Source organism: Suricata suricatta, chromosome 15 (assembly GCF_006229205.1).
Source record: "Suricata suricatta isolate VVHF042 chromosome 15, meerkat_22Aug2017_6uvM2_HiC, whole genome shotgun sequence".
NCBI classification, from domain to species: Eukaryota; Metazoa; Chordata; class Mammalia; order Carnivora; family Herpestidae; genus Suricata; species Suricata suricatta.
In genome coordinates, this window is record NC_043714.1 from 75,899,954 (window position 1) to 75,910,588 (window position 10,635).

At 54.2% G+C, this 10,635-nt stretch overlaps 1 protein-coding gene across 20 annotated transcripts in view; it reads right to left on the reverse strand.

Moving 5' to 3' along the window:
• PTK2 (protein tyrosine kinase 2) overlaps window positions 1–10,327 on the reverse strand; it is a 207,157-nt gene extending 196,830 nt beyond the window's left edge. For 16 of the 20 annotated variants that reach the window (XM_029923992.1, XM_029923986.1, XM_029923983.1 and 13 more), the window contains exon 1: window positions 10,234–10,327. The gene's annotated coding sequence lies outside the window, so the exon portion shown is untranslated. Of the gene's footprint in view, window positions 1–9,428; window positions 9,470–10,233 lie in introns of all 20 variants that reach the window. The other 4 variants (XM_029923990.1, XM_029923989.1, XM_029923971.1 and 1 more) reach the window with 3 other exon arrangements.
• Between the last annotated feature and the right edge of the window lie 308 nt (window positions 10,328–10,635).

A 10,635-nucleotide genomic window follows, 5' to 3' on the forward strand; every position in this document is an offset into this window, starting at 1 on the left:
GAGGGAGAGAGGGTGAGAGAGGGAGAGAGGGAGAGAGAGAGAGAGAGAGGGAGAGAGAGTGAGTGAGAGAGGCAGAGGGAGAGGGAGAGGGAGATAGAGGGAGAGAGAGAGAGAGAGGGAGAGGGAGAGGGAGGGAGAGGGAGACCCAGCGGCGGAACCCCTCCCGGCAGCAGAAGCCGGCCGCTGAGGAGGAGGACAGCAGCGTTGAGAACCGAGCTGCACAACTACCTCGCAGGAACGGTCTCCGGCAAGAGTCGCCGGCGGGTGACCGGATGACCGGTCTGAACGTGGAAACGTCACACAGCCTCACATCCCCCTACAGACGACTCACTAAGAACAAAGGAGACACGAGGCAGAGGCCATCCGACAGGACTTGATGGTCTAGGACCCGGAATTCTCAGAGTTCAGAATACATCACAGTCATGTTTAGGGCTTGTTGGAAACATAGCTCAAACCCCAAGTACCTGCCTGACTCAGCAGGTCAGGAGTGGAGCCCAAGCCTCCGCAGGCCTCACAAGTTCCTAGGCGCCAACATCACCAAGAGCAGAACAAACAGGCGCCCTGCGCCACCCTGAGATGGAGACACCACGGCCACGACAAGGGCGTGAAGGACAGTGTGCTTCCATGGAAGTGTGACCCCAAGACACAGAATTTGAATATAATATGAGAAGACGTGAAAAGAGCCCAAAAGGAACCCATAAACAACTAGTTTAGGTCCTTTAAAGCTGCCGAGGTCATGAAAGAAAAAGGCTGAGGGGCACATCCAGGCGAGAAGGACTACAGACACCAGCAAATAACACCTGCGGACACCTGGTGGCCTGGTCGGTTAAACGTCCGACTCTCGATTTCCACAGTGCGTGAGACCGAGCCCCGCACCGGGTTCTCTCCCTCGGCCCCTCGTGCGCATTCTCTCAAAATACACAGATTAACGTAGAGAACTTTTTATTTTTTATTTTTTATTTTTTAATGTTTTATTTATTTTTGATAGAGAGAGAGACAGAGCATGAGATGGGGAGGGGCAGAGAGAGAGGGAGACACAGAACCGGAAGCAGGCTCCAGGCTCTGAGCTGTCAGCACAGAGCCTGACGCGGGGCTTGAACCCATGAACATGAGATCTGACCTGAGCCGAAGCTGGAGGCTTAACCGACTGAGCCACCCAGGCACCCCAAGAGCTTTTTAAATAAATAAATGACACATGTTAGTTCCAGCCTGGATCGGGGTGGGGGGAACTGCTAGAAGTAACAGAGCAATTGGAAACTGTGAGTATGGACTGTACAACAGATAATGTGGCAACGTCAAATGTCACCAACTTAATAACTAATAACCATGCTGGTTCTGTCGTGGTAACGTCACAAGTCCCCGTTCTTAGTGCACACCCACGGAAGTGTCTAAGAGAGAAAGGGCTCGACATCAGCAACTTACTCTCAGGGTTCGGTAGAAAACAAATGTGTGTGCGTGTGCATGTGTGCGGGTGCTCGTGCGTCCGTTCATATCCAGAGACGGGGCGGGGGGGGGGGGGGCACGCAGGCAAATGTCACAGTATGTTAAGAACTGGTGAATCCAGGTGAAGGGTCTGAAAGCTGACTCCACCACGTGTTACAATTTCTCCATGAAAGATTTAATTAAAAAACAAACCAAGGAGCAGCAAGATAGAAAAGGTGACGGGAGGGCCTCCGGGGGCAGCGAGCCACACAGCCCGGCCCTGGGAAAGAGGCAGAGGCGGCGCCCTGGAAGGGGCAGGCATTCGCACTGAGGGTCCCAAGTCCTGTAAAAAACTGAAATGAACTTCAGTGCCTTTCAGCACATTTTGTTTAAAGAGACCAAGTAAATGCCCTTTTGGAAAACTCTAGAAAACAAGCATGGCTAGGTATTTGTAGAACTTGATACCGCACACCTGTGTGGCGGTCCTCTGCCCGCGCCGCTCCCCACGGGGACAGGAAGGCACCCTAAGCCCCATGAGGACGCTCAGTCCGGCGCACGCCGTGTGAGGCCCCGCAGCGGACACGGCACACTGCCACCCCACGTCCCTGCGGCAACGCCATGACGCCCGCACCTGGGCTGCCAGCTGGTGGCAGCTGGATGGGTCACTGACTGCAGGAAGCATCCTAGCACAGTTCCAAGCCTTCAAATGAAGGTTAACGCAGAAATTCCCACAGCAAAATACAGGGACAGAGTCGGACAATAAAACAGCTGAGGCCGAACAAGTCTTCTCTCCTGTCCCCAAAGGCCACTGTCAAGGAGGCTACTGGTGCGCATATACTGCACAACCACCCTCGGAAGAGTGCCGTGCGGAGGCCGCAGCGAACACATCTGGGCATGCCGACACTCACCCCCCGCCGTGGCCCTGGCGACGGCGCAGCGAGCCTCGGGGACACGGAGCCCCGCGCGCCCCGCAGCAGCGAACAGCAGCTCGGCGGGCGCCCGGGGGGCTCAGTCGGTTGAGCGTCCGACTTCAGCCCAGCTCTCTGTCTCAAAAATAAATAAGCATTAAAAAAAAATTTTCTTACAGGCAGCTCAGGGAGGTCCTGTCGCAATGCGCCTCACCACCGCGCTGACCCCATTCTGACCGTGCGGCGCCGCCCCCGTCACAGAATCCTACCAAGACCTCATCGTTTCAGTCAGCGGCCTTCTTGTTTTCTAAAGTCAAACACATTTTTATTTTTAAATGGAAATTAAACACACGCACACAGTTTTCTGCTTTAATCCCCCTCCCTGCCCACTGCTGTGGCTTTCCTAAACGGTTTATTAGGAAAAAATGCTAAATGACTGCCCTGGACATCAAAAAGCACCACCCCGCAGTAAGGAGTGATGAGCGGCCCTCTTGCAAACTCTGAAGACACTTGATTTACAATCGCGAGGAAGCCTTAAGTTTAGTGAAGCTACCTTGCACTCTGTTCTGTGCACACTCTTATTTCTAGCAGTTTAAAATATAATCGTGCCCTACAATTAGAGATGATTAAAGACCGAGCTGAGGACCATATAATTAAGTTTGCCATGAATCAGAGAAAACACCTTTTAATAATTTTTAAAGCTGGTGAAACTATTCTTCTCCAAAGCTACAAGAGCCTGAACAATATGGAAGGAATCCTAAAATAACAAAACTTTAAAAAAATCTTTTACTTGTTTTTATTTATGCCTATAATATATAACTGTCTCATACAAAAACCATGTTATAAAGCCTTTAGGTCACGAATAAATATAAAAATCAACCAACTCTGAGATTATATGTTTTCAGAAACAGTGTCTGTGCTAAAATCTATTTCACTTAAACTTCCAGGATACCTAGACCAGAAAAATAAAATCTAGTCCATTGAAAAGAAAACGCAAGCTCGGGTGTGCATACGAGTGTGTGTGCCTGTGTGTGTGGATATACACGGGTCACCTTTTGTTTGGCTCAGTGAGAAAACTTCACACACAGTAAGACACTAACACATTGGCCGCGTCACCACCCCCGGCGGGAAGCTACGGCCCGCCTCCGTCACCCACGAAGTGCCCTCGTGCCCCTTCGCCCTCGATCCCCTCTTCCCCTCGCCCGGGCCGGAGGCGACCAGCGGTCTGGCGTGCTCTCCCAGCTCTGGCCTTCTCCGAATGTCATCGGGGGAGTCACGGTCACGCGGAGTTCTGCGTCTGCACATCAGAGGCTCTGCAGACGCCCCCTTTCTCCCGAGGCTGTGCAGGGCCAGCGGATCCCCGCTGCGGAGCAGGAAACCCCCTGTGAGGCGCACCACAACCATCTGCCGCCTGACGGACGTCGGAGCTGGTTTCTGTTTTAAGGAGTATGAAGAAAGCTGCTGCACACGTTCACATACAGGCCTCTGTGCAGACCCAAGTTTCCATTTCTCTTGGGGAAAGACCTCCGGATCGAGTTCCTGGGCTGCACGGGAAAGGGACCTGCCGGACTACTTTCCAAAGTGGTCAGAACCCTCCGCACCCCCAGCAAAGCGGGACGGGCGGACGACTCCACGCCCTTGCAGCTGGGCACCGTCACCTCTGTCCCGTGTAAACGTGCGGCGTTCTGACAGGACTGTGACGCTGCCTCCGGCGGCTGTCACGTGCACGCCCCTAATGATTAATGATGGTGGGCGTCTTGGGTGCTTATTGTTACCGACAGGAAATCGATGAAACGTCTGCTCAAATCTTTTGGCCATCTTTTCAAGTGAAGTTTTTGCTAAAACACCTATTCTTTTTAAGAAACAGTTTATCAAGAAAGAGGTGCAGGACAGTTTGTCTATTTCGTGAAGTCGCTTAGAATTCGTGAGTAGCAGATGAAAATCTAAAATGCTTCCTTGCCATCCCCACTCCCAGTACCCCACCTGCGCCCCCCAGAGATCTATGATATGCCAAGGCATGTAGAAAGAAAAACACGTCCCCTCTGTCCCTTACTCAGGACGTACGAATCCCTGGGAAAGTTGCCCGCGCGCCTCGGGTCAGGAACAAAGCCGGGTCCCTGTTTCCACGAGTGTGTGGTGAAAGCACAGTTTCTCAGCGTGCGCCAGGAAGCCCAACGGCCGAGGGCCCCATGCTAGGGCTTGCAGAGACGGCGCCAGTGCCGTGTGGACACATGGTTGACGCGTGACAAAAACGAAGTGGGACCCCGAGGACAGGCCCGCAGGCCGTTCAGTAGGGCAGCACTCCCCACTCTTCCGCCCAGGCTGCACACAGGAGTGGAAGGACGGGGGCACAGCTTCCGCGGAAGGGAACAGAGAGCCCGCCACCGTGCGGGGCCTCGGGCAGACTCCCCAGGGTCTAGCTCCAGCCTCTGCTCCGTGACACGGGGACAGAGATCACCGCCTTGCCCAGTTACTGTAAGGAACTAAATACAACTCAAACACACGATAACGGACACGTAACGGCGGGGTCCCGATCACGACAGGCACCTCCCGGATCACACACCTAACTAAGACCGGAGGGTAAAGGTTGTCCTTACAAAGCTCTGAGCGCCAAGCTGGAGCATCAGACGCGGTAGCTCGCTGCACTGAACGCGGCGTCCTGACCGTTGTGGGAGCTGCTGGGCTTCGACAGCAAGGGCGCCCTGGAGGCACAGTTACGAAAGGCATTCGTGGGCCACCCTGGGTTCCGCACTACCTGGTCGCTGGGGGCGGATTTCCCCGCGGGCCGCAGGGGTGAGGGCCGGGCTCGCACGCCTCCAAGACCCCTCCCGGCCTCCCTGCGCACCACCCTGCCAGGCCAGCCGACACAGAGCAGCAGCCCCTTCAACGTCCTGCGGCCACTCGTCCTGCTCACACCCGACAACTGCAGTGGCCGCTGCAGGGTTCAGTCCCGCACGGCAAGTGGCTGGGTGGCCTTTATGACAAATATGCTATAAAGAATTTTCCAGGAACCAATTCATGAAATCAGCCGTTTAAGATTATCCCTTGGGGCCGCTGGCTGGCTCAGCTGGTTAAACATCCGACCAAGGCTCGGGTCACGATCTCACGGTTCGTGGGTCTGAGCCCCACGTCGGGCTCTGTGCTGACAGCTCGGAGCTTGCCTCAGATCCCGTCTCCTTCTCTCTCTGCTCCTCCCCAGCTTCCACACTCTCTCTCAACAATAAATCAACATTAAGGAAGAGAAAGAGATTAACTCTTGGACTCAAGTGTCCTGATATATCCTATGCTCGGGTTTTCAGACAACATTAAAAATTCACGACAGGAGCCTGGCTGGCTCAGCGGGGACGCACGCACTGCTGAGCTGGGGGGTGCGAGTCTGAGCCCCACACTGGGAAGAGAGATTACTCGAAAAATATCATCCTTTAAAAAAATAAGAAATAAAACATTTGTGACAGATGCAGACCAGTCTGAATGTCCCATTCCCCTCGAAAACCTACTGAAAGGAAGAGTCCGTAACTAACATGTCTGACCTACAAGACGCCACGGCGCAGGCTTTTTAAGTCAACAAGCACCTGACCTCTGCCAGCTCTGCTTGCTCCCACTTATGCCACCCAGAGTGCCCGTCCCCAATGGCCTCCAGGCCTCTCACCCTGCTCCCACAGGGTGGTGCAGGGCCCTCCCTCTGCACTTCCCATCACTGCCCTCCCAATCAGCAGTTTCTTTTTTTTTTTTTTTAAGTTTATTTACTTATTTTGAAAGGAGAGAAAGTACAACTGTGGTAGGGACACAGAGAGAGAGAGAGAGAGAGAGAGACAGAGACAGAGACAGAGACAGAGAGGCAGAGAGACAGAGAGAAAATTCCAAGCGAGCTCTAAGCTGACAGCGGCGCTCCAACCCATGAACCATGAGATCATGACCTGAGCCGAGATCAAGAGTCGGACACTTAGCCGACGGGGCCGCCCAGGTGGCACCAAACCACCACCTCCTCCCTGGTCTCATCCAGTCCTGTCAGATCGGCCCTGCGCACCTCGATCCTGGTACCATTTCTAGCAGGCCAAGGCAGCACCTTCCCGCAGGGAGGACAGATGTCCCTGGCGGTGAAGACATAAGTCACATAATATGCTTGAGCACATGGAAAATGATATTAAGAGGGCTCACTTATAAAGCTGTCAGAGAGTCAGAACTCGTAAGGATGTCAAGCAAACAGGGGAAAAAAGTGGCAACTCTAAGTTCAAGAAAACAGGAAAACCAAAGTTGAACAAGAAGGAAATGGAATCAAGCTCCACTAACTGGCTCAGTGAGCGACGTGAACCAAGTCAAAGAAGTCAACCAAAATGTGGATCTAAACAAAAACTGAGACAGAATTCTGAGGGAAAGAAAGAAGTTCAAAATGTAACTTTTTCTAAAACTGGCATACCAACGGCCCCGACCCAACACACGCACTGCTGAGAAGCAGGTGTGGACCTGAAAGCGGCAGCCATGGGGGGGCTCGAGGGCGGGGCAGAGCCCTCTCAACACTGGTCTGCGCATGCGCACGTACCACGCATTGACAAAAGTGGAAATTTCTAATTAAGGAAACAATCTCTAGTAGAAGCATTTCAGGCAGGACAAGTGTTTTCCACTTAAACCACCACTCTGCTCCCCCTTGAACAGTCCCTTGGGACACTGTGTCGGTCCCCACACGCTCAGGAGGCAGGACAGCGAGGGCTACATGTCATGGAGAAAGCCGCCATCAGCACTGCACCTGACCTGAGAACACCACCACGTACCCACCGGACGTGGACGGGGCGCTGCTCAGCACCCGGGCGGGGGGTAAGCATGAGGGTGACTGTGCACCCTGGGCCTCAGTCACCCGCACACTATCCCTCTCGCTACTCTCTCCTCCTCCAAATCACCACCCCACCGGGCTCTCCGTCTCACCACTCCCTCTAACCACTCAGGGCACCACTGCTGAGTCCTCCAAGTCACCAAACCCAAAGGCCAAATCCCAACCCCATCCTGACCTTTCCTGACACTGCACAGAGCTGATCACGTCCTGTCCTGGGACGTTCTCTTCCCTTCTTCCCGCAGCGCCATGCTTCCTGCTTCCTGACACCTGCTCCAAGCCCACCGGGCTCACGCCGGCCCGGGCTCGCCCGCCTGCCGCCTCCTCTCTGTGCTCACAGCTCCTTGACCAGAGCGCACCGACTTCTCCCCGCCACTCCCCGCCTCTCTTCCAAGCGCCGTATGCCTCCGCACAACTGCCCCCTGACAGCCCTCCCGGGACCCTTGTGGGCCACACACCCAGAGTACCCACGAGCCAGTCCTCCTCTGCCTGTCTACACCGAGTCCTGCTGCGGCAACCCATAGCCTTGGAGCCGACTCAACTCCTCCCCCGTTCCTCACACTCCTCTGCCGCTCTGTCAGCAGATCCTGCCGGTTCTACCTGCAAAACCCACCAGGGCCTGGCTGCCTCCCACCACCTCCAGGTTCCCCGCCCCAGCCCCAGCCTCCGCACCCAGTTCCCTCCACAGCCTGCTGACAGGTCTCGGGCTCTCCCCGGCTCTCCCCTATGCCCCCCTCCCCGGGTCTGTTCCCAACATGCCCGCCTTTCAAACCTCATAGCATCTCGGCACTGAACACCGGGTGGCAGCTGCCCTCCACGGCCAACCGCCAGCGCCGCCTGATGCTAGTGGCTCTGCTTGGACAAACAGCCACAGAACCTCAGGGGTCAATCTGTGTCAATTGTTCTCAGCCGCCCCACTGCCAAAACAGCCGTCTTTATTCACAGAATGGGGCTGGCAGACGGGCCTCGGGTCTCGGGCGGCCTTCCCTCCCGTCTACCGCTCCCCCGCACCCCGCAAGCCCCGAACAGAACGTCGACCCACATGCCAGCGGCTCCGCTCCTCCGAGACTTGTCCTTGCTTTCCTAGAACTCTGACTGGAAAACATCTCCAACCCAAGAGTCTGCCTTCCACCACGCCTGACGGCGAAGCAGGAACCGAGAACCTGACCCTCCCTCCCACAGGGGCTCAGGGGGACCCGGCACTGGGGTAAACCAAGGGGCCTGCGAGTCAGCACAGCATCGTTACATTTACGCAGCGCAAGCCCGGGCTTCCGCGTGGGCCTCACCATTTCTCCAGAATCGGGGGAAACAATTATAGGAAGACTAGTTATGAGGTTATTTTCCTGGATGTGAAGATTTTCAAGTCGGGGGAGGGGGAGAGGAGCACCAAGCTAGAGGCAGCAGTCTATGTCCCGGTGCCCAAAGTTCCGGTGAGCCAGGCTCTTCCCCGTCAGGCCTTCGTTCCACTGCACGGCACATTAAGGAGAACACTGCGTGTCACTTCCCCTAAGTGTTACCTCCGCAGGCAACCGTCCTGTGCTCTACCACGCTGAAGTCATTTCAGTAGCTAATAAACTTGAAATTCTCCCTCTTATTTAAATCCTCCAGGAAAAGAGAACTTATTTTGCAACAAGAGTTAAATATTCCCTCACCCGGCATTTAGTGAAAGCCACCCTCAGGTTAAGCAGAAAAGATGCAGAGATGAAATAACAAAATCGTTTTCCTTGAAGACTCAGAAACACAAACAGACTCGCACCCAAATAAATGTAACACACAGGAGGAAACACAGAACATGGAGCCGGCCTGGAGGCAACAACAGATGCGAAGGGCTGGGTGCGGCCCTCCCCACGCCACCCCCTGGTCACACCTGGCAGAGCACCCACAGAGCAGGTGCCACCTGCAGCCAAGAAAGGGTAGAAGGAACTGGAGACACAGGGACGAGACTTCCAGGCCTTACTTGGAAATTGAAACCGCATGACCTCATTTCCCTTCCATAATCCCTAATCCTCGCAGAAACAAAAGTGGGTTTGGGGGGGAGAAGGAAGAACAAAGAAGGAAAGTGAATTGACCCCCAGAAGGAAATGGAAAAACAATCCAGGGCCCTGGCCTTAAACATCTAAGACAAAGATACTTCCCAAAGTCAAGTTCAACATAATTATAAATTATCGTGAATTCTACGTTCATGAGGCTTTCTCCAAAGCAACATGCAGGTAAGAAACACTGCTTGTGGGTGCTCATACCACCAAGAGACTCACGAATCTTCTATCACCTACCTTCTTCGTTGAAGCACCACACGTACCAGAAAGAGCAGTCTCTAGAGAGAAGACGGATAGAATCTCAATCCTACACCTTCCCAACTCTGGAGAGCACACACCAAGCACCAAGGTTACAAATGACAAATAAACCCCGTGTCTAGGGGCTCCATTTTCCTCTCCCTAATGTGGGACAGGCACCACCGAAGAGTAACTGCTAACATTTGTGCCTGCTGAGCACGTGACGCATTTCTTACAGCATGTTCCCCACAACCTCGGCAGAGAGGTCCCTTTGTAGGGGAGAGAGCTGGTGTAGGCGGTCAGGGGAGAGTGGGCCGGGATGAGAAAGCGGGGTTTCGGGACGTAGCAAAGAGTCAGTAAGCAGCCACGCCAGCATCTGACTCCGGAGCCCATGAGCCTAAGACACGAGTAAAAAGCACATGCTCCCAAGTAAGACTGAGTCTGAACCCAGCCTTGCTGGTTCACGAAATAACCCTTCCCCTGTCCCGGTCACAAAGGTGTGAGGCGGGGGCGAAGGGGGCCTCCCTCACAGGGCTGTTGAGGACACACGCAGTAGCCAGGACCCCGAGAGTTTCCACTGCGGCCACTGTTGTCACGGTCACCACTGCCGTACTGGGCCCAGGGCCCTCCCCGCCCCCACGCACACAGCTCAGGCACCAACCACATCTGTTTCTTCCCTCGCTCACTCTGCAACATCAGCGAGCTTTCACTGGTTTCTAGTGTATGTCAGAGAAACCCTAAGGCCAGTGAAAGAAAAACAAAAACAGAAAACCAAGACCCAATGCAGCACAAGAATTATACTCACAGTTCTGAAGGCCACGCTAACTCTGTGAAGTCAGTCGTCGGTATAAAGAAAATCTCCTAGTTTCTCCTTCCTCTTTCCATAGTCATCAGAGAACCTGACAACGAGAAACAACACATGTAGAGAAAACCACCTTCTTTCACTTTTTCCAAGCTCTGCTGAGCTCGGCAGCCCAGCCGGTTCCTCCCCCAGCCCCCACCCTGCACTGGTAAGACCTGGAGTGAGGGATCAAAAGTAGCAGCAAGTCCGTCTCCAAACCTGCCTTCTAGTCAAGGTAGCGTGTGTGAGGCAACCAGAAACGACTAATACATGTCAAACCATCAAACCATAGCGTGTGAAGTTAGCTGGTAAGTGCAGGGTATAGGGACGGGGTATACAGATCCGTTTCACCCCCTCCTACTAAAA